Source organism: Sus scrofa, chromosome 8, assembly GCF_054392235.1.
Source record: "Sus scrofa isolate SSC_HxYL_T2T_F1_AM1 chromosome 8, Sscrofa_HxYL_maternal_Yorkshire_Landrace_v2.0, whole genome shotgun sequence".
Taxonomy (NCBI): Eukaryota; Metazoa; Chordata; class Mammalia; order Artiodactyla; family Suidae; genus Sus; species Sus scrofa.
In genome coordinates this window covers 40,971,870-40,998,638 of record NC_139390.1, presented here as the reverse complement: position 1 = coordinate 40,998,638, position 26,769 = coordinate 40,971,870, and the positions used below count along the sequence as shown (strand labels likewise).

General features: G+C 44.8%; 1 long non-coding RNA gene across 1 annotated transcript; it reads right to left on the bottom strand.

Annotated features, from left to right (window-relative positions):
• Window positions 1-361: 361 nt before the first annotated feature.
• On the bottom strand, window positions 362-15,168 carry LOC106504645 (uncharacterized). The gene is made up of 3 exons (XR_001298282.3): window positions 14,894-15,168; window positions 4,724-4,808; window positions 362-586 (listed from the first exon to the last, which is right to left on the bottom strand). It is a non-coding gene; the product is annotated as an uncharacterized LOC106504645 (long non-coding RNA).
• Between the last annotated feature and the right edge of the window lie 11,601 nt (window positions 15,169-26,769).

Below are 26,769 nucleotides of genomic sequence, written 5' to 3'. Positions count from 1 at the left end.
CCACGTTGTCTGTCGACACCTCCCAAACATACCTGACTGTTTGCTCTACTCTCCAGTTCATTTATTTTAGCCACAAAGCTTTACCTAAATGCTCTGAATTTCCCCTTTCTTGAATATCCCTTTAATGAGATGCCCTCTCCGGCTCACCTCCTTGCTCTTGCTTCTCAAATAGAGTTGCTAATGATGTGTGCATGTGCCAGACTTGCACAAATGTTGAGCTGCAAACTGCTCTGTGTCTGTTAATTTCATCCTCCGCTCGGGCGGGGATCCTTGAGTTAGAGCAGATGCTGCTTCCCCGGGGCTTTCGCGCCCATCGATCAGCTTTGTTGATGAGGGAGGAAAGGAAAGTTTCCTCCATGGCTGCCGTTTGAATATAATTTATTGTGTTCTGAAAGAAAAGTGAAAAGAAGAGAAGGTACTCATTGGCGATAGCACAAATGAATGAGCATGGATGACGCTCAGATGTCAGTGTCAGGGGAACACGCTTGAAAGCCAAGAAATGATTGCAACAGTGACGTGAAATTCTCCACAGCTGTGCCCAAAGGGCTCCTCCCAAATGGCTCCCCTGGGGAGTCCAGATTGATCCCTATAATAAAGAAAATAATAAAATAATCACATAGCGTTTAAGAGCAAGGACACTGTAAACAGCCAGAGTGGATTTGAACCCCAGCTCCACCCTTGGGCAAATTACTTAACATTTTTCCCTGTGTAAATGGGAATCATAGTAACACCTTATTCATAGGGTTGTTAACAGAATGCAATGAGTTAACCATGCAGAATGGTGCCTGGCACAAAACTCCAGATTGGTGTCTGCTTTGCTTTTTGTTACTAATGGGGAATTTTTCTCTCTGCCAGGTCCCGACCTAAGCCTACCTGTCTACAATTCCACTCTGCTCTAGCACCACCACCCTCTCACACCAGGAAAACCTTCATTCTTTTTCTTTTTCTTTCTTTTTTTTTTTTTGGCTGCACCTGCAGCATATATAAGTTCCCAGGTTAGGGGTCAAATCAGAGCTGCAGCTGCAGGCCCACACCTCAGTCACAGCAATGCGGGATCTGAGCCACATCTGCGACCTACACCACAGCTCATGGCAATGCCGGATCCTTAACCCACTGAGCAAGGCCAGGGGTGGAACTCATATCCTCATGGATACTAGTTGGGTTCTTGACCTACTGAGCCACAACAGGAACTCCAGGTCTTCCTCCTTCTTTAAAGGAGGGAATAACCATGTACTTGGCTTCCAGATCCACTTGAATTTTGGACTTTGCTTTTTCCCCTATTTCAGTTTTATATGAATATCTTCTTTTTGTTCATTCATTTGCATTTCCGCTTATGTCTGGAAAGTAATTTATAAAACTGGAAATACATGCTCCAAAACTATTCATAGGATTATAAGGGCCTACTTTCCTTCCTTTGATTTTTTTCTGCATTTTGCAATGTAAAAAAAGTCATTGTGGGGAGTTCTCTGATGGCCTAGCGGGTTGAGGTTCCTGCATTCTCACTGCTGTGGCTCTGGTTGATGTTGTGTGGCATAGGTTCGATCCCTGGCCCATGAATTCCCACATACTGCCTTTGCGGCAAAAAAGGAAAAAGAGAGAGCGAGAACCTGAAGTAAACGTTGCAACTCTCATTAAATCAAAAAAAAAAAAAAAAAAGAGTTCCTTTTGTGGCTCAGCGTTTAATGCACCAGACTAGTATCCATGAGGACGCAGGTTTGATCCCTGGCCTTGCTTGGTGGGTTAAGGATCCAGTGTTGCTGTGAGCTGTGGTGTAGGTCGCAGACGAGGCTCGGATCCTGCGTTGCTGTGGCTCTGGCATAGGCTGGCGAGTCCATCTCCGATTCGGCCCCTGGCCTGGGAACCTCCATGCGCCATGGGTGCAATCCTAAAAAGACAGAAAAAATAAATAGATAATTGTGGACTGCCACCCTGGCTGCCACCCATGCAGAGGTTTTGTACCGAGTCCCATTCTTAGCACTCAGATGCCCCAAGCCAAGGCTGAAGAAGTTGCCCTGGGTGCCCATGGCATTGGTGGCGACAGTATGCACGTTGGTGGGGATGTCTTCCTTCCTCATCTCCCCAGAGGGAAAATGTATGATGTTACTGTTGACCTGCCATATGTTGGCTCTGTGACTGATGAGCGCAGGGAGCAGAAGCCCACAGCCTCTTTGGCCTCTGGAGTGAGTGGACAGTCTTACTGTCCAACATCCTGTCTACAATCCTAGGTTTGGGTTTCGTACCCCTGGACTGATCCAAGGCACAAAACTCTGCAAAACCCCATAGACGTCTTTTATTCGTTGGACTCCTCTGTGTTCTATTGAGTTTTGGACAAGGCTGGAGTGTTTATGACAATGACTCTGCCAGCCTATCTGATGGATGAGAGTGCCCTCTGAGAAGAAATCAGTGGATACTGACTTATGCTGTTAGTGACGTTTTAAAGGTGTACCAATCTCTGATGGGAAATGTGGAAAAGAATGAACAAAGAGCAGCAGAAAAGAAGCATCTAGTGAAAACCTGGGAAGACTATTAAAAACTCAGGCTAGGGGTTCCCATTGCAGCGCAGCAGTAACAAACCAGACTAGTGTCCATGAGGACATGGGTTTGATCCCTGGCCTCCCTCAGTGGGTTAAGGATCCTGTGTTGCTATGGCTGTGGTGTAGGCTGGCAGCAGCAGCTCCCATTTGACCCCTAGCCTAGGAATTTCCATATGCCACAGGGTGCGGCTCTAAAAATAGAAAAAAAGAAAAGTTTGGGCTAGACTGTCTTCCTAGTATCAAGGAGACAAGCTTACAACAGTATTTTTTTCTGCTGACCTATACTGACATGCCAGTGATGTTATGTGGCATTTTCTTCTTAAGTTTTTCATTTCTTAAAATAAGCTCCATTTCTACACCTCTAATAGTGAATAATTATTTTTTACAACCTCCTTAACATTTTGGGGGGAGATGGCATTTCTGTCTTTCAGAAATTCCTGTAAAGTCAGGAAGGGAAGTCCCATAAAGTGAGAGCCCTGGACAGCTGATCAGTGCTTTGCCTTTAAACAGAGCTTATTATGGTACCTTATTCCAGGTATTTATAGAAGACAGTTTCTTCGACATCAAGATGTGTGAAAGAAGCAGAAATAATTTTTCTAATTAAAAATAATAATAGGAATTCCTGTTGTGGCTCAGCCAGTTAAGAACCCAATATATTGTCCATGAGGATACAGGTCCTCGCTCAATGGATTAAGGATCCGGCGTTGCCACACGCTGCAGCATAAGTCACAGATGTAGCACGTATCCCTCTTTGCTGTGGCTGTGGCATAGGACTGCAGCTGCCGCTCTGATTCAACCCCTAGCCTGGGAACTTCCATATGCTGCAGGTCTAGCCTTAAAAAAATTAAATTAAAATTAAAAAATAATTGTATGTGCTGTTTTTACAATAGATATGCAGTAAATATTAAAAAAAAAAAAAAAAAAAAAGAGAGAGAGAGAGAGAGAGAGGAGTTCCTGTCGTGGCGCAGTGGAAATGAATCCGACTAGGAACCATGAGGTTGCAGGTTCGATCTCTGGCCTCGATCAGTTGGTTAAGGATCCAGTGTTGCTGTGAGCCAAGGCGTAGGTTGAAGATGCAGCTCGGATCTGGCATTGCTGTGGCTCTGGTGTAGGCCAGCAGCCACAGCTCCGATTGGACCCCTGGCCTGGGAATCTCCATATGCTGTGGGTGTGGCCCTAAAAAGACAAAAAAAAAAAAAAGAGAGAGAGAGAGAGAGAAAGAATAGATTTAGCTCAGCCTGCCTCTTCCTCAAATAGGTTAAATCACCATCCTCATCAAAGCATATTAATAAGAAATCAGGAAGTTCCTGTTGTGGTGTAGTGGGATTGGTGGTGTCTCTGCAGCACTAAGACACAGGTTCGATCCCCAGCCTGGCACAGTAGGTTAAGGATCTGACATTGCTACAGCTGTGGTGTAGGTTGCAATTGCAGCTCCAGTCTGATCCCTGTCCTGGGAACACCATATGCTTCAGGGTGGCCAAAAATGAAAAAAATTAAAATTAAAATTAAAATAAATAAAAGAGAGAGAGAGAGAAAGAAAGAAATCAGGAACTCAGTGCCGAGCAGAGGACAAGACTGGTTGATGCCATTTTAGCTGTTTGCTGAAGGGTTATTTGTCGGTCTAGTAACTCGCTTGACCCAGGAGATACCTGAGCCCATCAACGATGTCATTCCATGAGAAGTGTGTCATACACACACCATACTGGGAAATACTGCATCTGGGGACTTCCCATCGTGGCTCAGCAGTAATAAATTTGACCAGTACTGATGAGGACTTGGGTTTGATCCCTGGCCTCACTCAGTGGGTTAAGGATCTGGTGTTGCTGTGAGCTATTGTGTACGTCACAGACACGGCTCAGATCTGGTGTTGCTGTGGCTGTGGTGTTGGCTGAGAGCTGCAGCTCTGATTTGACCCCTAGCCTGGGAACCTCCATATGCCACGGGTGCGGCCTTAAAAAGAGAAAAAAATTTAAAAAAGAGAGAGAGAGAGAGAAATACTGTGTCTGAATGAAGGTATGTCTATACGCTAAATCACTTAAAACTGGAATGAAAATAAATAACAACAGCAGCAGCACCTCCCCTACCAAAGGATGAATTGCTCAAATTTCAGCAATTTTGTTAGTTGCTTGTGAATTGGGCACATCTATTATCAGGGTCCTCGCCCGATTCTGAGGTTAATTAGATGGTACCTTGCAGCTATAGAGGCCATTTCTCTGTTAACAACACCATTCTGACATCCATTGATCTCTTCCAGTCTCCTGCTCACTTGAAAATCTGTTGAGAAGAGATTACAGGCTTGATAGATTCAATTAGAAAAGGAAAAAATGAAATAAAGGCAGTCTTACCTCCCATTCACCCCACTGAACAAAGCAGCATGAAAGCCCTAAGGTAGATGGTCTGAGCTCAAACATTCAATGGGGATTCAAAGTCCTCAGTCAATCTATCATTTCTACCAGTCCTTGGGCTTTCGTGGAAGATGGGTGACGGCCATGGAAGCAAAGCCTACCCTCCCACTCCAATTGTAACTTACCATGACAATAGAAACTCAAGGGGAAAATTAGAATTGTACAAAATGTCAAAATGTGATAGGATTTTATATCAGTTATGTATTACCAAAACAAAGCTGTACGGGGAGTTCCCACTGTGGCTTAGTGGGTTATGAACCCAACTAGTATCCATGAACATGTGGGTTTGATCCCTGGCCTCGCTCAGTGGATTAAAGATCAGACATTGCTGTGAGCTAGGGTGTAGGCCAGCAGCTACAGCTCTGATTCGACTCCTAGCCTGGGAACTTCCATATGCCACAGGTTCGCCCCCCCCCCCCAAAAAAAATGCTGTACAATAAATCACCCTACAACTTAGTGGCTTAAAATAACTACTACATATGAGTGCTCAGCATCCTGGGCCAGCTCAGCTCATCTCGCCTAGGCTCGCCCACGCATCTGTGGTCATCTGGTGGTTGGCTGGGGGCTGGGCTTCTGTCAGACTGACTAGTTCCTAATATACATGCCTCTTATCCTCCAGCAGGCTAGCGCAGGCTACTGTGGATGTGCGCTCAGTCTCTGAGTCCTAAGTTCAGAACTGAAACTCCATCATTTCGCTGCATCCTCTTGGTCAAAGGCTAACAGGTGCCCAGCCTAGATTCCAGGGATGGGGAAACAGATTCTATTTCCTAATGGGAATCATTGTAAAGTCATGTTGCAAAGGGTGCAGATTCAAGGAGGGGTGATAAAGTGGGGCCACCTTTGCAATCTACATACCACAAACTTGAAACATGGTGGTACATGAAATAAGAGATGGCAACTGTGAACATTTCATTGTTGAGACTCTTTGAAGACTGTAAATCATAGGATTTTCAAAATAAGAGTTCAGATACTCAAAATTTTAATCAATGACCATTTCAAAAGACATCTACCACCACCACATCAGATCTTTCTCCTGTCGCCCATCCAGAGGGTTTCCCTCCCCACAAGGTCTCCTGACCTCGGGGTTTTTCTAACAATTTTGGTAAAAGGTAGAAACATGACTTGGGCAATTATTCTTTACCTGAAAAACACCCTCTTTTAAGTGCAACTCCAAAAATTCGTATTTGTAATTATATACATACTATGATTGCAGCCATGGAAAGCGGTGTGTGTGAAAGGACAAAGATGGACCGAACATATGGAAAAGGAAAAATAATTATATTCAGATGATGAGGTGGTTGTGTTTTTCTCATTTTTCAAAATGGTCTGTAATGCTGGGGTTACACCATCTAACAATAAAAAAGGAGGAGATGTAAATAAGTTGAAAGCAAAGATTAATGAGCCTTTATCTTCAATAGTATACATATTGTGCAACAGCAAAAACCCAGTATTGCCTTTTCATTTTCTAATCCTTGAGGCTGACAATGAAATATTCAAATGCCAGGAAATACAAAAGCAGATCAGAATTATACTTGAGGAAGAGTTATGTGACTCCACCATCATTACTTAATTCATACAAAGTGCCTTAAATAAGTGGTTTTATCTTCGTCTTGTGTGGTTGTTTTTTTTTTGTTGTTTTTTTTTTTTTTAGTAGCATTCTAAGAAAATGTCTAATGATGGCAAACCAGCGGGGCCCATGTGCTGAAGCATATCTAACAATGCAATCACGGTAATTTGAAAAAATAACAAAGGAATAATCACGGTTATATATTCTCTGGGTGGTTTTGAATACGAATGCAAAAATGTGGGCAAATGTCACAATTAGTGTATCTGGAGCCAAAAAGAAAAACCTGGCTCAGTAGGAAACACTTTAACTTAGACCATCAAATAATCAAGTTAACTTAATGCAACAGCAAAGGAAACGCGTTGTCATATTTTGTTTTCCAGAGTTTAGCATAAAGCTTTTCATCTTAATCAAAAGCTCAATAAAAGATTTCAGCGCTGTCTGAATCAGAAAAGTCGTGTTTGCTCTTAAGACTATTTTGTAGCTTATGAGCGGTGCCGTAATGATTCCATCCTATTCTTAGATCCCTCCCCTGCCTCATCCTTCCCTACCAAGACCAGAAATAATCACAATAAGAACATTTTTATATCCATGCCATGCGGATTCTTTTCAAATTATTTTCGCATACATTTTCTCATTTAATACTCTCCCAACCCACTGGATTAAATACCACAGACCTCGTCATCCCCATTTCACAAATAAAGACACCGAGACACAAAGAAATGTAAGTAACTCGTTCAAGGACATGCAACGGGTAGGTGGCGGGACTGGTTGGGATCACCTTTACGAGAAGCAGGAAAGGAGGGCACTGGGAGATGATTACACACTTGTTAGAAATCAAAACTACAAAGGCAAAAAGAAGATCATGTAAAATGCCTGTAATTCCACTTATCAGAGAGAAACACGTGTAGCACCTTGGAGGCACGACTCCCGGATATAACCATCTTTGCTTCATAGTTCACTGAACTTCAACTGCACATCACTGAGCAGGTTGAAGCAGTAAGAACGGAACTTCTGCATTCTCCCCCACCAAGTCCCAGACCCACATCTGTGCCCACAGGATCTGTCTTCCCTGGTGCAAAGGATGAACCGTCTGTTCCTAATGCCGCTGCCTCCATACTGAACCCCCTCCAACTTCCTTTCACCTGCTTGAAGATTCGCTCTAATGCACTCTGCAATTAGCCTCCTCTTCCTCTTCCTCTTCTTTTGTTTCTTCTTCTTCTTCCTCCTCCTCCTCTTCCTCTCCCTCCTCCCCCTCTTCCTCTCCCTCTCCTTCTCCTTCTTCTTCTTCTTTTGCTTCTTAGGGTCTCATTCTGGCATATGCATATTCCCAAGCTAAGGGTTGAATCGGAGCTGCAGCTGCCAGCATACACCACAGCCAGAGCAACACCAGATCTGAGCTAAGTCTCTGACCAACATCACAGCTCATCAGCAACGATTCATCCTTAACCCACTGAGTGAGGCCAGGGATCGAATCCGCACCCTGATGAATACTAATCAGATTTGTTTCCACTGTGCCACAATAGGAACTCCTGCAATTCGTTCTTATCAATTGTTTCCCCCATGTCAGATCATGTCCATCAGTAAGCAAACATACTGCAAGCTCTCCCACCTGAAACAAAAAAACCAATGATGAACAAACCTGAGTTGCCCACACAGCCCTCTTCCACTCCAGCCCCATTTCTCTGCTCCCCTCTATAGCACACCATATTTAAAAAGTTAGTTAGATTCTGCCTCCCGCTGTCTCTTGAACATATTCCAGGCAGGCTTGCACCCTTACCACTCCACTTAACTGCTCTTGCTGAGGCTAAGGCCCTCCCCACATCCAATCGAATGATCAGTCCTCAGGGCTCCTCTGAAACCTGCAGTAGCTTTTGTCACCACCGATGATGCTGTCCTTGAAACGCATTCTTCCCTTGGCTTCAAGGATACCAGCTTCTCTGGGTTTTACTCTTACCTTAATGGTCACATCTCACCTTAAGAAAAACAAGTTCTCCCTGACCTAACAATGGCTCATTTCCCAGCCTTTTCACTGTTTTGTTTTCCCCTTTACATATAAATCTTTTGCATTCCCCCGTCATTACAGATTTTCCCAAAAAGTGATTTTTAATGGCTGCATAATATTCCATTGTACAAAAACACTACGGTTTCACATCTTTCCCTGAGTTTTCTTTCTTTCTTTTTCTTTCTTCTTCATTTCTTTCTTCCTTCCTTCACTTCCTTCACTCCTTTCTTTCCTCCCTTCCTTCTTTCTTTCCTCCTTTTCTTTTTCCTTTCTCTTCCTCTCTCTCTCCCTCTTTCTCTCTCTCTCTCTCCCTCTTTCTCTCTCTCTCTCCCTCTTTCTCTCTCTCTCTCCCTTCCTCCATCCTCCCTCCCACTCTTCTTTCCCGCCTTCCTTTTTTTCTTTTTTTTTGCTGATAACATCACAATAAATATCCTCATGCATAAGTCTGGTCATCTCCATTTCCTTTAAGAGTTGAAAAGTCAACAATAAGATTATTTTCAGGCTCTTGCTACATTTTGAAAAATTGACGTTTAGAACTATCATACCAATTTATTCTGCCACTGGCATCCCTAGAGTCTTATAGCTTCAAGTTGACAAAATTGGGTCCATATCGCATCCATATGCCTGAGTGGAGGAAGTAAGTGTGGCCCCCCTGTCGGGCCACCATTTGCTCAGTGCTCAGTGTACCTGAGACCCCCACGATAAAAGCTTGTTGACATCTCCTGATTGGACCTTCCGTGTCTGGTAGAGTAGAAAGTGTGCAGGCTCAGAACCACTGTGAATGGGGGAAGGAATCCTAACACTTTCACTTGTGAGCTGAGCCACCTTGGTCCAGGTGCTTCATCTGTCTTTCACGGGAGGTGGCCACTCCCCACCTTGCAGGGCCGAGGTAAGGTCTGCATGAAATGATGGTGTGAAGCGCCCGGCCAGAAGCTTGTCCTTGATCAAGACCGGTCCCCATCCCCATCCCCACCCCACCAGATCCTTCTCTTCAGTATCCACCCCCAACAGTGCCTTCATCTCGCTTCTCACAAACTGTACCGACTTGTTCTCTAACTGTTTAGGATTCTGAGTTTAAAGAAATGGCTTAGACCTCTTTGATTTGATGTCCAAAGTCTGATTAAAGATGAGTTTAAAGACTCAGGGAGAGAAGTTCCTTCTGAGACATTTCCAGACCCCCCTCCAGGCTGGAGTTTACTGCATCAGCCCTCAGAGAATAACCAGGCTCTTTGGGCTAACGGCCTCACAAATAAACTCTTCCTCCAGTTTAAAAGGAGCCTCCTTTGGAAGTTCCTGTTGTGGCTCAGCAGTAACAAGCCCAGCTAGTATTCATGAGGGCTCGGGTTTGATCCCTGGCCTTGCTCAGTGGGTTAAGGATCCAGTGTTGCCATGAGCTGTGGTGTAGGTCGCAGACTTGGCTCGGATCCTGCGTTGCTGTGGCTGTGGTGTCAGCCGATTCGACCCCTAGACTGGGGACTTCCATATGCCATGGGTGCAGCCAGAAAAAGAAAAAAAAAGTAAAAAAATAAAAATAAAAAAATAACTTCTTTTGGTGAAATGCCTGCTTGATGCTTTGAAGACACATTGAACATCTACAAACAACAGTGGAACCAATGCTGGGACATTTTTAGCCATTTACATAACTGCCACCTGTGTTCCATTTCTCTCCATTTGCAATTGCTTAACGTACGCATTCAAAATGAACTTGTGACCAAATACCACTTGGGTTCATGAAGGGTTTTGGAGGGGTGGGGGTTGGAGGGAGGCAGATTTTTATTCAACACTCATTAGATTGTTCACTTGTGAGGGTTTATTTAGCACTTGCTATGTGCCAAGTGCCGAGATCAGCACTGCAGATCAGTGGTGAATAAGACAAGCAGGGTCTTGTCCCCAAGGACCTTGTAGTCCACACCTGAGATGAACAATAGACAATAAACAGCACACAAGAATGCCACAGAAATCATTGCATGCAATAAAATCATTATAAGAACCACGGGGCGGGGGGGGGGGGTTTGGCTTGACTATTTCCAAGGCGCCTCACCTAGGGAGGTGGGTGAAGTTGAAACTAGACCCTAAACAATGACCAGTAAGAAAAAGAGTAAATTATGGGAGAGGTACTTTCCTAAAATTGTCAGAACCGGGAGTTCCCATTGTGGTGCAGCAGAAACGAATCTGACTAGTAACCCACATTCCTGCGGGCGGTGACACCCACCTCCCCGGTCTCTCATCTCCACCATTTCTCTTCTCAGAGATTCCTAAAGGCAGGACGTTAGCTCCCCTGTAAGATTTTAATCTGTGACTAGAAGGCTGGGAGTCCCTGTCATGGCGCAGTGGTTAATGAATCTGACTGGGAACCACGAGGTTGCGGGTTCCATCCCAGGCCTCGCTCAGTGGTTCAGGGATCCGGCCTTGCCGTGAGTTGGGGTGTAGATCACAGATGTGGATCAGATCCTGCATTGCTGCGGCTATGGCATAGGGCAGCAGCAATAGCTCCTATTCACTCCTTAGCCTGGGAACTTCCCTATGCTGCAGGTGAGGCCCTAAAAAGCAAAATACATACATACATACATACAGTTAAAGGGTCAGGACCCTGTATCTCTCCCACATGAATTTCGGGGACCTGCCATTCCTCCATCAAGCAGCAGAGCCCAGACTTCTCCCTTAGTTCCTGGGCAGGTCTGTATGACTCTTGTAACCAATAGAGTGCGTCAGAAAAGACACTGTGACCTTGGGGGTGGGCCATCAAAGACAGTGCAGCTCCCAATCAGCTTTCCCTCTTGGGAGCTGCCCTGGGAACCCAGCCACCTGGAGAGACCCCCCCCCACCTCCGCCCCGAGGAGAACAACTGAGCACCACCTACCCCCTCACCCCCCAACCCTCCCCAACACGCACACACACACCGTCCTGAGCCCTGGCTGGGGTGACAGCAGCAGGTGGCAAGTCAGGCAAGGGAAATGCAAATGCAGAGAAGTGTGTGGGTTCAGCCCGTGGGAAGAGCCTGGCACCCCTCTTAACAGTTCTTGTTTTCTCTGAGCACAGTTAAAGCTACGTTATCAGCCCAGAGTGAGGGAGCTTGGGGGATGGGGAGGCCTGGCATCTGTGGAGTGAGAGAGAATAAGTGGATTAGAAAGACAATAAGAACTGTAAACCAGTTATAATGGAAAAAATAAAAATCATTATAAAATTAAAAAAAAAAGATTACTGGGCTGCATAGAGATTATTGAATATTATTGAAATGAACATATATAGAATGATATCAGGGAGTTCCAAGCGGGGCTCAGCAGTAACGAACCCTGACTAGTATCCATGAGGATATGGATTTGATCCCTGGCCTTGCTCAGTGGGTTAAGGATCCAGCATTGCCATGAGCTGTGGTGTAGGTCGCAGAACCGTCTCATATCCCGCGTTGCTGTGGCTGTGGTGTAGGCTGGCAGCTACAGCTCCAATTCAACCTTTAGCTGGGAATTTCCATATGCCTTGGGTGAGGCCCTAAAAAGCAAAAAAAAAAAAAAATATATATATATATATATAATAAAATGATATCAATCTAGGAGATTTTCTTCTGGATCTCTCCATAGTTTGGGAGCAGGCACAGAGAAGGTAACAGAAGGAAGAGGCCATATTTACAAGAGAATAGCTGTAAAGCTGAATCGAGGGAACACAGGGGGATCTGATGGAGCAGGAGAGGGGTCCAGGGGCCCAGCTGGAGTCAAAGAACAGCTTCCACGCAGAAGGCCTTCAAAAGTCAGCAGAAGAATAGGGACAAGTGGGGTTTTCACGGGAGAATTTCAGGAGGGGGTTAGAACGGCTGCATTATTCATTGGCCCACGTTTGCAGCCTCATTCCTTCTTTATCCATAAATTTCTGGTGATTCTAAAGGTTTTATGGTAGAAAACACGGTTTAGTAGGAATTCTCATCGTGGCACAGTGGAAATGAATGTGACTAGGAACCACGAGATTGCAGGTTCGATCCCTGGCCTCACTCAGTGGGTTAAAGATCCCTCATTGCCATGAGCTGTGGTGTAGGTCACAGACATGACTCTGATATCACATTGCTGTGGCTGCAGTGTAGGCTGGCAGCTACAGCTCCAGTTCCACCCCTAGCCTGGGAACTTCCATATGCTGCAGGTGTGGCCGTAAAAAGACAAAAGATTAAAAAATAAATAAATAAATGAAATGGATATATTGATGGATATTCAGATCAATAAATCTTCAGATTTATTGAATATTGATACATATTCAGATATGTTGATGTATATTCGGATATATATCTGAAATACATATATAGTTATTTATCTGGTATCTATAAAATGAATGCAGGTATTTATATTTATCTATAGATACATTTGTAGATAGGGACATATAAATTGATATCTGTGTATTAGAGGTATACCTATTAGATGCAGATATCTATCAATAGACATCAATTGATGCATCTGATAGATACATAAAGTTTTCAGCCCACAGCGCTTTCTCCACAAATACTAGCCCATCACACACACACACATGCACACACTCCTAATCACCCGCCTTTTTTCACACTTAAGAAGGTAAGAACCAGCTGATTTAAATTATAATCCCCCGCCTGAAGAATTGGTACTTTCAAACCCTGGGAAGGCTTCTCAGGCGGCTGGGAGACAGAAGCAGTAGTGTGAGGCTTTCCCAGGCACTTGCTTTGCATCAAGCAGATGCCCACAAACCTTTCATTCATCGAGGGCCTGAGCCCAGGCTGGGGCAGCAGAGCAGCCTGGAGATAACCAGGTCTTTCATGCACTTGGACACTGAATAGAATTTCTGGGTTCCCCACCCCCGGCCCGTGGCAAGTCTATTCTTTGCAGCAATAATACATTTTTTATTTTTTATTATCATTTTTTTTAATAATACATTTTTAAATGTGGGTATCGATTTAGAAAATATATCCTCAGGTTTCATCAGTGGGTACCAAAATTAGCCTCATTGTCTCTATTGTTTAGAAATGAGGAGTTCCGGAGTTCCCGTCGTGGCGCAGTGGTTAACAAATCCAACTAGGAACCATGAGGTTGCAGGTTCAATCCCTGCCCTTGCTCAGTGGGTTAAGGATCTGGCGTTGCCGTGAGCTGTGGTGTAGGTTGCAGACACAGCTTGGATCCCTCGTTGCTGTGGCTCTGGCGTAGGCCAGTGGCTATAGCTCCCATTCGACCCCTAGCCTGGGAACCTCCATTTGCCACGGGAGCGGCCCAAAGAAATAGCAAAAAGACAAAAAAAAAAAAAAAAAGAAAAGAAAAGAGGAGTTCTTGTTGTAGCTCAGGGGGTTGAGAATCTGACTAGTATCCATGAGGATGCAGGTTCGATCCCTGGCATCGCTCAGTGGGTTAAGAATCTGGCGTTGCCATGAGCCATGCATGGTGTAGGTTGCAGAATCGGCTCAGATCCCAAGTTGCTGTGGCTGTGGTGTAGGAGGGCAGCCGTAACTCTGATTTGACCCCTGGCCTAGGAAATTCCATATGCTGTGAGTGCGGCCCTAAAAAGCAAAAAGAAAAAAAAAAAGAAAGAAAAGATAATACTGATGAGGCATCTGCACATGGCAGTTAGGATGCCTAATTTCGTCAGACAGATACCCCCATTTCAAATATTTTATCTCGGATCAAAGTTGAGGTTACCTTACTGGAGCAGAAGGGGTGGGGATAGGGAGGAAGGCCGAACAGGTAGGTGGGATCACTATATGGTGACAAATGGAAACTAAACTTTTGGCAGTGAGCTCGATGTAGGGTATATAGAAGTAGAAATAGAATGCAGTACACATGAAATTCACATAATCTTATAAAGCAATGTTATCGCAATGAAAAGAAATCTAAACACACACACACACACACACACACACACACACAAATGCTCTCCCCTCAGACTCCCTATTTCAAATATTCTGCGAGGCTACGCATCAGGCTGTGGTTGGGTTTGGGTCTTTGAAAACAGGGTCATCAGTTAAAGACAGAGGAGAAAGTAGGACATCCTTTTCCTCTCCAACTTAAGAGAAAATTATTTATGACAAAAACAACATCCTCGCAAGCAACATGCCCAGAAATGCTACTGAAAGAAAACCTTACCCCTGAACCAAACATACCAAGAAATCAAAATGTTTTCTTTTTCAGAGGTGCCCTTCGCCACCCCTAATTTGTGACCGATTTGTGATCAAGCATTAAAAAAACAAAAACAAAACCCAGGCAATGCCAAGGCTGTGTGAGCATGCAGACCTACACTCTCCCACCCTCTCCACCGGCTCTTCCGCCACATACACAGAAACAAACCATGAGATGCCGCCTCTTCCTCCCCAGCCCACCTGCAGGTGGTCCAATAACCACCGGCCCCCCAAACTCTCAATCAATCAGTGTTTAAAAACATCACCTACCGTGTGGGCTCAGCGCTCTTCTGGACACAAAGGGGGAGGGGGTGGGTGGGGAGGGATGCAGGAAAGAAAAAGAGGGCCTGGTCCTAACTCTCCAGGGGCATTGCCATGGCAACGGAAGGGGGTGGCAGAGGGGGCAGAAAAGGGCACGGTTTCAACGAGAGGCCAGGGCCCAACTGGGTTCTTGCCCCGTTTCGTGGGTACAGGACGCAGCTGCCTTCTTTGTCCTTTGTGAATCAAGCCACCGATTGTCGTTTCTAGGGCAATTTCCCAAAAGTGTGTCATGAGAAAGAGGCAAGATGTGAATGTGCAGAGCAGAAGAGAAAAAAAAAATTCCAGAGCCAGAGTTGTTGGGACATGAGGGTTCACGAAAAACAAACAGGTTTTCTTTCCGCGGGAGATCTTTGCTCTCCTGAGAGGCAGCGGGAATCTCTGCAAGGGCACAGAGGCTGGCTGCCTTTCCCAAGCTTGCAGGGACCCTGAGGACAACATCTTGGGGAAGCCGCACCTAAGAAATTCACTCTGGGGAAGGCAGGGCAAGGCTAGTCATCCTCATGCCTACCGGAGATGAGCTACCAGATTCTCCAGGGATTTCTAGGTCAGAAGAAGCCATTCCCTCACCTGCCTTCCCGTGCTTGGAAAATAGCAGATCCCACTAAGATCCATGAGGACTGGGGTTCGATCCCTGGCCTCGCTCAGTGGGTTAAGGATCCGGCATTGCCACGAGCTGTGATGTAGTTTGCAGATTCGGCTCAGATCCTGCGTTGCTATGGCAGTGGTGTAGGACGCCAGCTGTGGCTCCGATTCGACCCCTAGCCTGGGAACTTCCATATGCCAAGGGTGCGGCCCTAAAAAGACAAAAAAAAAAAAAAAAAAAAGGAAACAAACAAACAAACAGTTGGGGGTGATGATATAGCACTTTTAGAAAAGGTCTAGGGAGTTCCCGTCATGGCGCAGTGGTTAACCAACCCGACTAGGAGCCATGAGGTTGCAGTTTCCATCCCTGGCCTCGCTTTGTGGGTTAAGGATCCAGTGTTGCCGTGAGCTATTGTGTAGGTCGCAGATGCGGCTCGGATCCTGCGTTGCTGTGGCTGTGGTGTAGGCTGGCAGCTGTAGCTCCGATTTGACCCCTAGCCTGGGAACCTCCATATGCTGCAGGTGCGGCCCTAAAAAAGACCAAAAAAAGAAAAAAGAAAAAAAGAAAAGGTCCAGGGATCCCTACTTTAAGTACTGGAAGGGAAATAAGATGTTAGTCTGGAGTACACCTGTGCAGAGAGGCCCAGAGAAGACTGAGAAGGAAAAGGACCCAATAAGAGATGCCATTTATGAAGCATCTTCTCTGCATCCCAGCTACTGTTGTAACCAAGACCAACAGCAGCCCCAAACAGAAGGGTCCAGGGCTGCCTTTCTGAGAGGCTGTGGCGATCCCAGTCTTTGCCCCATTGTCATCTCTTTCCAAATACCCTCTTCACAGTGTTATGGGGGCCTGGGGAATGAGGTTACAGAGAGCTCTGTGGTTCAGCTTCTGGGTTACTGTTCCAGGTCCCTTCTCTCTCCTTCAAGCTTCCTCCTATTACTCTTCGGTCACTCCATTCTTCTACCCTCTAGTCTAATGGTCCCCAGCCTTGGCTGCACACTGGAATCAAATAAAGTCTTAAAAAATTCCAGTGACCGAGGCTCAGCCCAGACAAATGAGGTCAGAATCTCGGGCAGAGGATGGGGTGAGACACAGGCGTCAGTAAGTTTAACAGATCCTCAGGGGATTCCCAGTTGCAATCAATGCTAAGACAGGCTGACAGAGTCCAAGGACAGAAGTCTATCTTTCAGCAAGCCTGTCTCTCAGGAAGCAGGTTCCTTTTCATCTGGAACCCAGCCCATTCTTTTTTTTGTCTTTTTGCCATTTCTTGGGCCGCTCCCGCAGCATATGGTGGTTCGCAGGCTAGGGGTCCAATCAGAGCTGTAGCCACCGGCCTACGCCAGAGCCACAGCAACTCGGGATCTGAGCCACATCTGTGACCTACACCACAGCTCACAGCAATGCCAGATCCTTAACCCACTGAGCAAGGGCAGGGATTGAACCTGCAACGTCATGGTTCCTAGTCGGATTCGTTAAACACTGAGCCACGACGGGAACTCCCCAGCCCATTCTTTAATTGGAGCCCCAACTGTCCCCTCTAGGATACCCAAATCCTATCTTGCTGGTGTGTCTCAATTATGACCAAAGAATTTTCTGGAACATCATGTTCTCTGCTTTGAGGATTCAGCTCCTCTCCAGTTCCTCTGACATCCCTACAGCTCAGTATGTTAGGGAGCATAGTTAGGCAGGCAGTGTACAGTGCCTGCTGCTAAGAGCGATGCCTCTCAATGATCCTTGCCAATCCCCAAATCCTGTTACTAACCCCAATTTCAGAATCTTGGTGCCATTAACCCACATTCCTGCGGGCAGTGACACCCACCTCCCCGGTCTCTCATCTCTACCATTTCTCTTCTCAGAGATTCCTAAAGGCAGGATGTTAGCTCCCCTGTAAGATTTTAATCTGTGACTAGAAGGCTGGGAGTCCCTGTCATGGTGCAGTGGTTAATGAATCTGACTAGGAACCATGGGGTTTTGGGTTCGATCCCTGGCCTCACTCAGTGGGTTAAAGATCCAGCATTGCCGTGAGCTGTGGTGTAGGTCAAAGATGAGGCTCAGATCCCACGTTGTTGTGGCTCCAGCGTAGGCCGGCAGCTACAGCTCCAATGAGACCCCTAGCCTTCGAACCTCCATATGCTGATGGTGTGGCCCTAGAAAAGACAAAAAAAAAAAAAAAAAAAAAGAATAGTAAGTATGATTAGAAGGCTGTAGTGGCTGCCCCCTGGAATCTGAGGAAATGAATAGAAAATGTCACCTTACCTTAAAATGGAAAGTAATGGAATCAATATAAAACAGATAAAGTAGCCTTTCTGATCTCATGGGTTTTTTTGGGGTTTTTTGTTTTGTTTTGTTTTTGTTTTCGTTTTTTTTGCTTCTTAGGGCCACACCCACGGCATACAGAGGTTCCCAGGCTAGGGGTCAAATCAGAGCTATAGCTGCCAGCCTACACCACAGCCACAGCAATGCAGGATCCAAGCCGAGTCTGCTACCTACACCACAGCTCATGGCAACACCAGATCCTTAACACATTGAGAAAGGCCAGGGATCGAACCAACCTGCATCCTCGTCGATGCTAGTCAGATTTGTTAACCACTGAGCCACAATGGGAACTCCCTCTGATCTCATCTAAATAACCCACTTTAAAAGCTAAATCTGTAAGGTTGGTACAAATGAGAGCCAATACGAGTTAAAAAAAAAAAAAAATCAGGAGTTCCTGTGGTGGCTCAGTGGTTAATGAACACTACCAGCATCTGTGAGGACACAGGTTCGATCCCTGGCCTCGCTCAGAGAGTTAAGGAGCCGGTGTTGCCATGAGCTGTGGTGGATTTCGCAGACACAGCTTGGATCCAGAGTTGCTGTGGCTCTGGCGTAGGCCAGTGGCTACAGCTCTGATTAGACCCCTAGCCTGGGAAACTCCATATGCCACAGGTAGGGCCCTAAAAGATAAAAAGACACACACACACAAAATTCAGATGATTAAGGTGTAACTTTAGATCTGGGATGGATTTAATGCAAAAACAAAAACTTTTAAAACACTGTTCTTTAAATGGAGAAGATAAGACAATTTAGGGTATAGAAAAAAATTAATATTTCAATTTAGATTCAATTTAATTTAGGTGAATTTTAAAAATCCCCATTCTTCTTAATATACACATTGATAGTAGTACATGTATATAATTTATAAATAAATAAATGTATGCGGGGTTAGCACTCGAAAAGTTTTACTCATAGGAGTGCACATTAAAAAAAGTTTAGATAAAACTATTCTAAATAATTACATTATGGGAGTTCCCTGGTGGCCTAGGGTTTAAGGATCCAGAATTGTCACTACTGTGGCCCTGGTCTCTGCTATGACGTGGGTTCAATCCCTCACCCAGGAAACCTCCACATGCTGTGGGTACAGCCAAAATAATAATAATAATAATTATTATTATTATTACATTATAAAATCTCAATATACATAGAAATCCAGTGGTCAACTTGGAATGAGAAGATGGTGAAAATAGCAAAAGTTGATCAGTATTTATCCAGCACTACTGAGAAACAGTATCCTGACCAGAAGAATACCTATACACTCTTATCAGAGTATGTCCAGCTATTATGGCTTACATGTCAATTCCTCAGAGTTACCCTGTGCCCACAGTGATACTCGCAAACCTTCTGGTAGTAGACTGACTTTTCTTGCAGACTTTCCTACAGGGAGATCACATATAAACTAGCCAACGACTGATTCCAGGTCTGTTTGGAGATATTGAAAATCATAAAATAGCCTCCCGACCTATCAGGTGGTTTGATGGTTTGGGTCCGAGTTTCTAGTAAGCTGAGTAAACAGGTCAAGTCTCAGGAGCCTGATCACCTCTAAGAGAACGTGAGACTCTGGACCTCTCAGGAGTTCTGTCCTGAGCACTATCTTAACACAGGACTTGACACATACAGCACTTAATTTGTGTGGATCCCAGAGAGACCAGGTTCTCCTAGTCCATGTATGTTTTCAAGAAAAGGAAATAGGTCTCATTGTTAGGTGTTAATAGTAGAACCCCAGACACTTCAGGATACATAAATGGAAATAATCCAAATGTCCTTCTGACAAATGGATAAATAAGAAATGGCAAATCAATACACTGTTAATACAATGTACTAATATACATAGTACAATAGATTATAATACACAGATTATACACCACTGTATATAAAATGGATAAACAACAATGATTTACTGTATAGCCCAGGGAACTATATTGATATCTTATAATAACCTATAATGGAAAATAATATATATATTATATATATATAAACAACTGAATCACTTTGTTGTACATCTGAAACTAACACAATACTGTAAATCAACTATACTTCAATTAAAAATATAAAATGGGGAGATCCCATCATGGCTCAGTGGTTAACGAATCCGACTAGGAACCATGAGGTTTCAGGTTCGATCCCTGGCCTTGCTCAGTGGGTTAAGGATCCAGTGTTGCTGTGACCTGTGGTGTAGGGCACAGATGTGGCTCGGATCCCATGTTGCTATGGCTGTGGTGTAGGCTGGTGGCTACAGCTCCGATTTGACCCCTAGCCTGGGAACCTCCATATGCCACAGGAGTGGCCCAAAAAATGGCAAAAAGACAAAAAGACAAATATATATATATATATATATATATATATATATATATATATATATAGGCTCTTTTGATCATAAAAAAGAAATAAAGATTTTTTTAAATTTTATTGGTGTATAGTTGATCTACAATACTAAACTAGTTGTATTAGTTTCAGGTATACAGAAAAAGAATAACATTCCGATTCATGCTGCAACATGGATACATCCCAAAAACATAATAAGTGAAAGAAGCTAGTCACAAAAGACCATGTATTATATTATTTCATAAATATGAAATGTCCAGAATGGAAATCTACAGAGACAGAAAGCAAATTAGTGAGGAGTTCCCATTGTGGTGCCGTGGAAACGAATCTGATTACTATCCATGAGGAGGCGGGTTCGATCCCTGGCCTTGATCAGTGGGTTAAGAATCCAGCATTGCTGTGACCTGTGGTGTAGGTCGGCATCTGTGGCCCCAATTCAACCCCTAGCCTGGAAACTTCCGTATGCCACGGGTACGCCCCCCCCCCAAAAAAATGAAGTATAAGATGAAGAGATGATCAACAGTTCTTGTGGATTTCCTCACTGGGATGGTTTTCTCCTAGTCACTGTTTTGCTTCCTGAAATTGCTCTCTAAGTGCAGAGAGAAAAATCCAAAGGATCATGAGATTCAGAGTTCCCACAGATGTCCGTACAGCTGGCCACTTGTACCTCAATTCATGATAGAAAAGGTCATTGGGAGCAGAGGAATCCTGATCCCTACCTCACACCCTCTGTAGTTCCTATAATCCCAATAAGACAAATAGTTTACAATTGGAAGAAACCCAGAAAATTCCAGCTAAGATGATAATCTGGACTTTTAAATATCCACCTAATCTGCCTAAGATTTAGAATCATAGAATTTCAGACCTGGAAGATCTCACAGAATTTTAAAACTTAATTTAAGCCCTTCATTGTACAGGCAATTTGACAAGCTCCTTTCCCACATAATATGGGATAGAAACTTTCTCTGTCATCTCATCCCCAAACCTGCTCACAGAGTGTGTGTTGCCCACCTTCTCCCAGGGTCCTTTGCTTCTTCTTGTCTCTTCTCCCCCCGAATCTCCTGCTTCTAGTTCAGAAAGTTTGAAATTGCCTTCCTGTATGGCAGAAAATTGAATTTGTCATAGCCTACATTCTCCTGGTTCTTTAGTTTACAGAGAAAAAAAATTATGCTCAGTGCTCCAAGCTCTGGTACTGAATATTTAAAGAAGGGCTTTTGGAAGTTGGAAGAATATGTTATTTTTTCTCTCAAGGGCCTGGCTCTTGCAATTCAATGTGTGGTTTCCCAATTACTACTGCTGCAACAGGCACCAGGAGTCTATCTTGGCCATCAAATCTTCAACTTCAACTCCTCATTTTTCTGTGCTTTCTGTCTATAAAAACTGACCATCCCTAAGGGGAGCCTCTGGTTGAATTTTTGGAAATGTACCAAATGCATCCCCCAAAAAATGGACCCAAAAAAGGCACACACAAAAAACAAACAAACAAAAAACAAACCACATAGCATTATTTATACATCTAAAAACTATCCCAGGAGTTCTCTTGTGGCACAGCGGGTTAAGGATCTGGTGCTTTCACTGCAGCAGCTCAAGTTGCTGCTGTGGTGCAAGTTCAATCCCTGACCCAGGAACTTCCACATGTCTAAATAAATTAAATTAAATTAAATTAAAAAGTAGCCTACAACTCAAGCTGTCTATCCTAATGTTTTACGATTTGATGACTTTAACCTAACCAGCCCTTGGTCTTCAGTGCCCTTTTCATGGCAGTAGATTGAGCTCCCCACAACCAATTCTTCAGTCTTCCCATAAATTCCTAGGTGGAACCTCCTCTTCCATTCTCCGTTTCCTTTCCTCTTCTCCATACAGAGGGGCAATGGTCTTCTAAAACCATCTCCCAGTGGGTTGCCAGTGGTAGAAAGAATGGTCACATGGCCCCAAAGTTGTGTGTCACAGCCTAAAACAAGTATATAAATGCTTTGAAATTGCTTGTTTTTGTCTTGAAGATTCCTGCGTATGTTCAATTCTCCTCCAAAACGGACCACTATTTCCTTTAGCTATGACAAGTATGTTTTAAATGACATATCAAAAGCACTTAGCTTATTCTCTTAATCTCTGAATAAAATTAATCCTCCAGTATAAAGCACTACTTTGATCCTTTGACTTTCTAATAGACCCTAACACATTGCTGAGGGCCCCTAGTGATGGGCACTAAATTTTTGAAAATGGGTAGATGCTTTGCCAATACTAAATCTGGGGTGCTACCAGGTGTTTCAAGCCACTGATCGTATCAGGGAGTAAAGACAATATTTGTGAAATAAATTATTTGGAAGAGAATATAAAAAAATTAGCCACTTTGAGCAGGGTTGAAGACCTGCTCAGAAAATAATGAGTAAAAATTGTTTTGCTCATTGTTCAGAAACAATACCAGCTTTGCAGCATTTACGGTAGGCATATGTAATATTTGCATCTTTGTAGTATACAAAGGAATACCATTTGGGAAATAGTAAACTACTGTATTAACCTTTGGTGGTCTTCAGTTCCAAGTCATTCTAGAACATTCAGGGAGGAATCATTTCATGCCTAGAGGTTTCAGGTCATAGATTTCCTTCCTGTAGAGCAGACAGTCTTTTTCATGTGGCAGTGGGGCCACAGGACTGGCTGTCCTAGGGGAGGAAAATCCTGGCCCTTCCAATTGGAAGAATTGTGGGGAGGAAAAGGGAAGAAGAGGCTGAGAAGGAAGGAAGGTAAAAGGAGCTTCCCCTCTCCACCTCGGAGCCCTGCCCCAAAGCAGGGGTCTCATGTTTGTTTGCTATGCTGTATAACAAAGTACCACAAATATGGCGGCTTCAAACAAATCTAATTTATTACCTTAGTTTCCATGGGTCAAAAGCCCAGCATGTTTTAGCTGGTTCTCAGCTCAGGGTCTCACAAGGCAGAAGTCAAGCTTGGCTGGCTCTATTTCTACTTGGAGGATGACTCTGGAAAGATCTGCTTCAAAGCTCATTCCAGAATTCCTTTCATTCTTTTCCTTGCAATTGCAGGATGAGGTCCCGAGGTCCTGCTATGCTGCTAGCCGTCCCCCAGGATAACTCTCAACAACTAAAAGCTGCCCTCAGCTCCTTGCCAAGTGTCTCGCACTTCCAATCTCTCTGACTCTGCTGTCTCCAACCTCCAGATCTGCTTAAAGGGCTCATGCGAGTAGATCTGGTCCACTTGGCTAATCTCCCTCCCTTAAGGTCAACAGATCTGCGAAATCCCTTCACAGCAGCACCTAGATTAGTGTTTTATTGAATCCTAGGAGCAGGTGTGAGTACACCAAAGGCTGGGGACCCCTGGGTCATCTAAGAGTTCTGCCTGTGCCCAGGCAGTCCTAAACCCCCACATATGAATGAGGAAGCCTGAAGACATCTGGACTGGTGCAAGCTTCCCCTGGCACCCTGCAGGAAGGTTCCACGCCTCTGGGAAAAGCCCACACCTGATGCTGTCACTTCTAATCTAACAAGAGCAGTGATGGGTGTTGTGGAAAAGGCCACTATTCAAATGAGCCTGAGGCAGGCCTTCCGGTTCCCAAGTTCTCCCCATGGTGAGCAGGTGATTGGAAGTGCCCAAGCCTAGAGAGTCTGCAGGGGCATTGAGGGCTGGAGACCCAGCCTGAAGGCAAAGCTAGGGGAGTGGAATTGATGGAGACTTGGAGATCAAAGAACCCAAACAAGAGCTGGAGCAGGGACCCGAACAGTCTCCAAAGCTGCCAGGTCCTGCCTCCTGCAAGACAGCCAGATGAGATCCAGAGACGCCCACAGGGGTTCTCTTTACTGTTCTCAGCCCAGTGAACCACCTTCCCCATTCACCAGCATCCTCGTGGAAAGAGAGGGGAGCAGGGAGATTGGAAAGCCTGAGCAAGGGTCCCAAAGAGACTGAATCCTGGTTTCCTGGCACTAACGGGGTTCCCAGACCTAGGACTTCGAGTTTTAACAGTGGGAAAATCCTGGTGAACCAGACAGTTGGCACCTGAGTCGGAAGAGATGGTCTAAATGATTAAATTGAGCTAAGATATAAACTTTGCTGCAGCAAATTGTGTCTCACACACACACACACACACACACACACACGTGAGTGTGTACGTGTGCACACACACTCACTACCCACCTCAGAAAGATCACATAAGTGTAGAGAAATAACCAGCGGCATTTTCTTTGCTTACGTATCTTGCAGTGCTAGTCAGTTTCCACTCCTGTGTTACCATTTTCCTAAGTATTTTCACCCATATTCTCTTACTTCATCCTTGCAGTAGCCCTGTAATACAGACAGAAAGACACCACGGGGACCTCACAGGAAGGTAAGGTTAAAGGACATGGCTGAAAGCACATGGACAGTGACCACAGGGCAGGGCCAGCGCTGGAGCCAGATCTTCTGATTCCCTTTTTGGCACATGATGTATCTTCAGAATCTTGGAATTTTCCACCTATGCTTACCTCTTCCAGCGACTTGTTTAATTTTGTTAATACATTAAATCATGCATATTCATGAATGTTAATTACTATTCATTGAGTGTCCATTCACTGTATGTCCATGATAGGACCACAGGCGGCCATGGTCACGGCTGAACAGCAGCCGCCTGCTGTGGGCCTCACCTGCCTTCCTTTTTGTGGATGACAATAGGAAAGCCAGAACAAAGAGCAGGTCCAGCCGAGCGCTAGCTCTGTGTGATGCTTCCCCCTTGTGGCCAACTTGCTGCTTTGGACAGGAAGAGAAGAATTCTCCAGAGGTCTTCCATGCTTAGGGATTACCTACGAAGTCACTCAGGTAGGGCGTGAGGGGCTAGGTGGGGCTCCCTCAGCCCCCTGCCCCAAGATTTCACATGAAATTCCTGTCTTTTGGATAGGGAGATGGAGAGATCTGGGTGTCCAAAGATTAAGACCCAGGAAATGAAGTCTCTGACCTCCAAATTCCAGCCAGGGACTTTCTTGTTGTTCCTGGGCTGATTTTCTAAGATACAGCAGCGCTTGGCTGCCAACAGAGGCTCCTTACATCTCGAGGATGTCAGTAGGTTGTAAGCAACAGCTGATGTCCAAGAATGGTTGGTGTGGAGGAGAATTAGTGGGTGGTTAACCACCCCACGATCTTCATCAGAGCTGCCCTCAAGCCCTCCTTGGTGTTATTCTTTCATTATGTATATATTCCTTCAATTTCATATACACTCAAATAAAAGCACCTTTAGATACTGCAATTTTTTTGTGTGTAAAGAGAGCTTTAAGGCCAGTCCCCTAGGACCTCCTGCCAGCTCCCTCACCATCTCTAAGCCCCTCTTGTTCATCATCCTGAGGCCACCACAATCTCACTTACCCATGGTGACCCAGTTCAGGAGCCTAGGGGATGGTGAATAGAGGGGCATGCACAGCTTGGTATATGGAGCTTTGTTCTACAGAGGTTCCAATAAGAGCAGAACCAGCCTAAGGTGGCAGAGAGAGTCTGAGGGTAGAAAAATGGGCAGGAAAATGGTGGAGGAGACACTGGCATTAACTGCAAAGTCCTCAGTTATTTTTATGAAATCAGAAGTTATGAGAAGACAGCGCCATGGTAACTCATGGGTTAAAAAAGGTTTCAACTGAACTTGTCTTAAACTTTTGTCAGCCCCAGTAAGGTTCGGGAAGGGGATGAGAGGAGGGTTAAAGCTGAGATAGCACAGATTCCCATTTAAGTCCTTGATCAAAAACTCCTTTTCCTTTCTTCTCCTTGGCACTCCAAGACAAAGTTGGATCCCTCTTTTATCTACGCTTGTAATGCCCTCTCTTTTATTTGCAGCCCTGATCTTATGAAGTAACTATTGGTTAACTATTGGTTATGCTATAAGTTATAAGTAACTACTTGTAACTTATTTTACAAGTCTTTCTCCACCACTGAACTATAGATGAGGATGGAGAGATAGACAAATACTTTTGAGTTAATGAATAAATGAATGAAGGATTGTGTCATCAAATGCAAATGTGCTAAGTGCCTGGGGAATACAGAAAGGAACTGGACACGGGGGCCCTGCCTTCAAGGAAATTACCATTGAGCAGTTAATTAGAAAAGTGTGGTTAGCAGCCTCGTCGACTCAGATCTGGCGTTGCTGTGGCTCTGGCGTAGGCTGGCAGCAACAGCTCCAATTAGACTCCTAGCCTGGGAACCTCCATATGCCAAAGGTGCGGCCCTAAAAAGACAAAAGACCAAAAAAAAGAAAAAAAAAAAGAAAAGAAAGAAAGTGGATGAAGGCTTCAAAAGATAAGCATGGTGAGCTGGAGGAGTCAACAGCAATCTGGCATGGTTTGGGCGCACATGGATCTGAGACCTCAAATAATACATGGCAACTCACTCAATGAAGAGGTAGAGACCCAAGAAGCGAGCATTCCTGGCAGCAAGAACTGTGCATGTTGAGACATCAGCGAGGGAAAGAACTTAGCTCATTAGCGAGACCACCCTGGCTGGCCAGAGTGAAGGGAGAGTGATGCAAAGTGATGTGGGCAGGGGTAGGACCACTCAGGGCCTTTTAGTCCTTGTTATTGACTTAGACTTCTCCCTAAGGACAACGCAAAGCCATTGATTGGCAGGAAGCTATGGAGGGAAATAA